The following is a 6,697-nucleotide window of genomic DNA, read 5'->3' as shown; positions in this document are numbered from 1 at the left end:
TATTGTCAATTATTATTACTTTAATACACTGAATTCAATTAGTGTTGCCAATTTGAACTTGAATGTGAGTTTTTTTTTTTTAATCTTGCTTCTTATAACTCCCCTCATGTAGCTAGAGTTTTCCTCCCTGGCCCACGGTCAGGGCAAATCTCTCTCACCTGCCAGTCCCACAGCCACTCAGACCCGACCAAGTAAACACAGAGACTTATACTGGTTACAAAATGTATGGCCGTGGCAGGCTTCTTGCTAACTGTTCTTACAGCTTAAATTAATCCATTTCCATTAATCTATACCTTGCCACATGGCTCGTGGCTTACCGGCATCTTCACATGCTGTTTCTCATCGTGGCGGCTGGCAGTGTCTCTCTGACTCAGCCTTCCACTTCCCAGCTTTATTCTCCTCCTTGTCCCGCCTACACTTCCTGCCTAGCCAATGACCAATCAGTGTTTTATTTATTGACTAATTAGCAACACATTTGCCATACAGAACATCCCACAGCATACACACTACATTCTACATGCTCCCTTAGTATCCTAGTGCTATTGGATGACCTTGCAGAGACCTCTGCTGTATTTGGCAGGTGAGGAAACCCTCAAGTGATACTGGACATATCAGTATCACTAAAGGTTTTTTATCTTTTTGTTTTGTTAGTGCCCTTGGTTATCCAACTGATTCTCCCTGAAGTCCAAGCAGCTTAAAGTAGTGATGAAACTCTACTGATAGACCAGCAAGGGTAACACCATTTCCATCGCTTCCTCTCTGCCTTGCACATTAGTCACGTGATGTGCTAGCCAGTTCCTACAAGTACCCATCCACCAACAAAGGCAGTGAACCAATACAGAGAGAAATCAATTAAAGGAAGAAAAGTTCATTTAAGCTGTTCAGAGGTTTAGTCCACAGCAACTGAATCCATTATTCTTAGACCTGTGGCAAGGGCTGAAGGACATATCAGAGAACTCACTCACTTTGTGACAGCAGAGAGGACTGGTGTAAAATCTTTCAATGGCACACCCTCAGATACTACTTTCTCTAACTAGGCTCCAACACTGAATAGCCTCTTCAACTGTGAATTCATGTAGGTTAGTTCATTGACAATGCTATGCCTTCATGCTCCAATTACCTCAATAGAGTTCCCATTGGTAAGAACAAGCCTGCAACATAAGTATGGGATGCTTCATACCTAAACTATAACATATACAAGGACTGAACATTTTGTAAAGATGGAGTTCTAGGCTACAATAAAGATGTACTATATACTAGCTACATTATGAAAATACATTTAGCTTCTTACAACTCTGAAGGTACAAGCAGATTCTGTGCCTGGTAAGGACTCACTCCTGGTTCTCAAATTCCTATGTATTTTCTCACTGGGTCCTCAGATAACGGAATGGCAAAGGAGTCTCTGCAGCCTCCTTTATGAGGGCCCTGATCTGATTCATGGGGCCTCCCTGTCCTACTACTGTGATATTGGCTGTTAGGTTCCAGCCTGGGGGTTTGGGAAGGATATGAGCGTTCAATGTACAGCAAAAGAAAACAGGACAAGACAGAAAGAGGGAGGGAGCTGAAGGGGAGAGGAGAGAGACAGTACATTTTTTTTTGTAGTTGGCATTATGTTAGTTGAAAGGAACAGAAATCAAATCAACTGAACTTCATCAGGGAATTCCATTAAAAGGATGCTGAGTTTAGCACAGAAGCAAGAGATCAGGATGCTTATGGAAAGATCAGGAAATGCCTTGTAAAGATCCAGGGATTTGAACCCTTGACAAGACTCTATGTGGCTTTCTTTTCTGTGCCTTCCCACTTAACATGTATTTTTACCAATGATTATAAACCAGTTTCTTTTGATGTATGGCAGAACATGGCCCCAGCAAGCCCCAGGCTGTCTGCTTACAGACCAGGCTCCCTAGGGAAAACTATCTCACATTTTACTTGGATCCAGGTCCACCAAGGGAGGGAACTTCCTTGGACAGAAGGTAGGTCAGCTGATTGCTCCTGCAGAAAATACTAATGTACAGTGCAATCTGTTCCCCCTAGTCAGGCAAACTACACAAGATCACTTAGGATACTTGTGGTTTGAATAGGTATGGCCACATGACTCATGAGTTTGAATGCTTGGCATCTAGGGTGGCCTTGTTGGAGTAGGTATGGCTATTTAAGAAGTGTGTCACTGTGGGCGTGGGTTTGGGGGTCTCATATGGTCAAGCTACACCAGTGTGGTAGACAGTTCACTTCCTATCATCTGTGGATCAAGATATAGAACTCTCAGCTCCTTCTCTAGCACCATGTCTGCCTGCATGCTGCCATGTTTTTTTGCCATGTTGATAACTGACTAAACCTCTGAAACTGTAAGCCAGCCCCAATGAAATGTTTTCCTCTATAAGAGTTGCTGTGGTGGTCATGGTGTCTCTTCACAGCATTAGAAACCCTAAGGCAATGCTTTAGTCAAAACCCTTAAACAAATTTTGAAGTAACTCCCATGGTTATCATTTCCTATGTCTCATAAATCAGCCAGTTGAAAGACCCACTACTGCTCTATGGTGTAGTTCCTCTTCATACAAGTTTCAGAGCACATTGGGGGTTACAGAATTTGAGTAGTGAAACTATTAATTCACCCCACTGACCACTTTATTCATGTTCATTGCTTTTCTAGCCTCACCTTTATAAATCTATGTATCTTGAAACTTTTAGCACTCTTTGCCTTCTGACACATCTTCTTTGACTACTTGTCTCTGAAAATTTTCCACTTTATTAACTGGGTTCTTGATACTTAGAGTATTTATTATGAAATTCTAGATGGTCAATCAACCCTACTTTAAAAGACACAAATTTTGTCTACCATATCTTATGCCTCCTGGGACTGAAGTATGTTTCATTACAGACTCTGACATGATTTAAAAAAATAATCTGTTTGTTCAGTTCTTGGAAACCAACAGGAAGGTGCCACATCGTTTTTGAGAATGAAACTTCCTGAGCATTAGCCAGCCTTCCCTCTCCTTGAGCCCTCACATCCTCTCTGGGTAACATCTGTTATCTGTACTGTCAGCTGATAGCCAGAGGTGACAACTATCAGTGTTGGTTCAGCTTCTCTCAAGGTCCTAAACTGATTATCTGGAAAGCGAGTTTTTACAGGAAACAGAGTATCTTTTCTTCTCCACATCTTTCTTTTGTTTTCTCCTCCTCTCTCATTTTTTCCTTATCTGTAAAAGTAAAAACTTCCTCTGTAACACTAATTTAGCCCCCCTCGACCCAACATCACTAACATGCCCACTAACAGAGGCTCATTTAACAAAACCACAGATATTCATAACACTAACTGCCAGTTTCTTCCTGTTCCAATATTGATTCTACGACACTGTCTTGCATTTTAGCATACTGTTTTAGTCTTCTTTAACCTTGCATACAATTCTTAAATTTTCTCTTATGATTTTAATTTTAATAATTAGTTCGCAGTGTTAGATGATGTTGAAACTGTGAAAATAAATATATTAATGGAAAAGTGCCTACATTATACGGAATTTTCAGTGACTCTAATTCTGTTTTAATCTATTATCAGAATGGAGGAAAGGAAAATTACTAGATTACAAATTTAAGATTCTGGGGCAAGGGTTTTTTCCTCTGGTAACACTTGACCTTTCACATGTCATTTGTTTTAAACTGTGGTTCTAGTTAACTTTGCAATACAATGGAGATTTATTTCTTAACATTAGTCTTTTGCATTCTCTCTCTAAATATATCTATCCTTTCATCTATCTATCTATCTGACAATTTTATCATTGTAAACAAATTTTTTTTTAAATGAAAGACACTTGATTTTGGACTCAACTGTCAGATACTTTTGTGTGTGTGTGTGTGTGTGTGTGTGTTTGTGTGTGTGTGTGTGGTAATTTTTGTAGGATTTAAACAATTGGAAGAAAGCACCATTTTTTTCAATATTTTGAATCAATTTACATGTTGGTTTCCTTCCATGATGTTTAATTGAAGTCTCTTTGATACTATTAAAATATTATTGACTTTCCTCACAAACAAGAACAACAAAAAACTGCAACAACCAAAAACTCTTCTCCACAAAAAAAATTTCTAGAAAATATTATAAAATCTCATTAAAAACATTAAGGTACACTTAACTACGCAGTGTTTCACCCACAGAATCCAGTATAACCTTTGGCACATGAAATGCATTTAGAGGGATTTGTTGATGCATTGAGTATTAGAGTGAGTCACAAACTATGAAAGACAGTGTAAGTCCCTGCCTGCCACCGTGAGGACACTGTGAGAACTGCACCCCCTCCTCCTTGAAGAGGATACATGTCAGGACAAGTGTGGAATGGAGGAGGAAACCCTAGAGTTCCCTAAGAGGACATGAACTGAGACAATTGCCAAGATGATTTAAATGAGAAAGGAGTTTTCATCAGAAATATTCCCACTATTGAAATGATTTTAAACAAAACGGCCAGGAAATGCCATTTTATAATTGCCATACTTGGGGTGAAAGGACATAAAGAATTGGATGTTTTCATTCTTTTAGTATCCACGGGTCAAGTTCTATTTCATTCAATAGTTTGTTTAGTTTTCCTAAAATCTGTAACTAGATTGAGACAGAGATGAGTGCTGACCATAGAGAGATAATGAGGCAGATTTCTTAAGCCAAGCACAGGCTGTTTGAACATGTCGTACAGCAATGCTGCCCTTGGCCATTTTACTTTGTATAATCAAATAGAATGGGATAGACTGTATTTAGGACACTATGAATATTACATTTCCCCTTTATTCTTGCCCTATGTCTTAACACAAGCCTCTATGACTCTTACTTATTTCTGTAAAGAATCATTTTCATGTGCAAAGGGCAGAGCCCTTTACACTGTTCTCTGTATTGGGGCACTTTGAACCTCTGTGGCAGCTGGCACACAGTTGACCCCTCTGTGTGAGTTCTGAGCCAGGCAATGTCCACACTCTGTCCTTCAGTGTTCTTTGTGATGTGGTCTGGGGCATTTTTGTCCTTTTGTAACCTATTTTCTGTCTACTGTGCATTTCTGAAATGTTATGGGCATTTTCTATGCACTGTTCAATTCATTTCAAATCTTTTTGCTGCACAGCCTACAACCTTTCATCTGTTCACTGCCCATTTTATTTTTCCCTTGTGTGCACTCCAGTAGACTTCCAAATGTCTCAAATTCCAAAACATAGCTGTTGTTGCTTTTTATTGTTGTTCACTGCTAGACAGATAGTAAGAATCCTTACATCATTATGAACATGTTTTGATGTGAGAATTTTAGTAGGCATGAATATACATCCAGAAACTTACAAAACTGTAAGAATATGATGCCTCAGATGGCACATCCAGAGGACTTTGTTCTGCTTCTTCAGAGAGGTGTGGACACTGAACGATTTGAGATTTTCTTCTCACTACATGAGTGTCTTTGTATTTCAAGTTCTGTCTAGTTTTAGTTCCTACATGACAGCAAGACACAAAGAAATGCTGAGCCGTCAAGTCTCCATACAGTCCCTGTGTAAGCCAATGCCTAGTAAAAGTAGCAAGCAGAGCACTAACTATACCTCAGGCATTGTTCCAAGAACTTATATCTCACAGTTCATTTTATCCCCACAACCCTGGAAGAGAGAGGGAAAAAAAAATCTCCTCGCATTTTAAAGACACGGAAATTGAAGCTTATAGAATTTATTTTCTACGTAGATCCAGGGAGCTTTCTACAAAGCTGATCTATAGATAACAAAGCTTCTATGTGATAATACCGCCAATGGGATATGGGCTGTTGGGTTCTAGGGTTTGCACAGGGAACCATTCCAGTGTTTTAAGCTGCTTGCTCTGGAAGCGCCTCCTGCAGAGGAAGTGGAGGCTTTGCTAACCTGGAGAATGATCTCATCTGCTGCATTACCTATTGGGAATGCACACGTTTACCATGGGAGAATGACTGGTGGACACTGGGTATTTTTTTTTTATGGGTTGTGAACATGAAGGAACAAGCAGACCCTAAGTTTTCATGGATGGTGTTCATGGAAACCACCTGATCCAAATAGAGGTCTCCATTCAGATACAAGGAATATTCAATGGCAGAAGATTCCAGTCTGAAGACTGGAAATGTGTGTGTGTGTGTGTGTGTGTGTGTGTGTGTGTGTGTGAAGCTATGTTTAATATTCAGACTTCTGAAATACTGAAAACACTCCATTTTTATAAACTATCTTCTTTGGATTATCAATAAAATACAGAATAATTATTATGTGAAAAGATGCCTAGTAAGTACATGTACATACACATACATGAAGGGATTATCATTCATACAGAAAAAGCTATAAAAAATTTAAACCAACATAAATGGACACAGCATTGTTTGTACGTTTAATAGAAAGTACGTGACAGGTAATTAAAAATTCTTTCAAAATTAAAAAAAATCTTTCCTGGCCAAGAAATATTAAAAAACACCCCCTTCAAAAAATCCTGTAAACAGTCATTTACATGTGCAGAATCCAGAAATATTCAATCTTCAGTATGTATTGCGGACTTCTTCACTATGTGGTGGTTTTCTCTTGTGAGAAGCCTGCTCTGTCCTCTACAGCAGTTTCTACAGTTAGCATCTGCTGTAGATATCGCTCTGCATGCTGTGAATGTGTTGCTCTGATTGGTTAATAAATAAAATGCTGATTGGCCAGTAGCTAGGCAGGAAGTATAGTATAGGCAGAACAA

This window comes from Peromyscus eremicus, chromosome 20 (genome assembly GCF_949786415.1).
Source record: "Peromyscus eremicus chromosome 20, PerEre_H2_v1, whole genome shotgun sequence".
NCBI classification, from domain to species: Eukaryota; Metazoa; Chordata; class Mammalia; order Rodentia; family Cricetidae; genus Peromyscus; species Peromyscus eremicus.
This window is presented reverse-complemented; position numbering follows the sequence as displayed.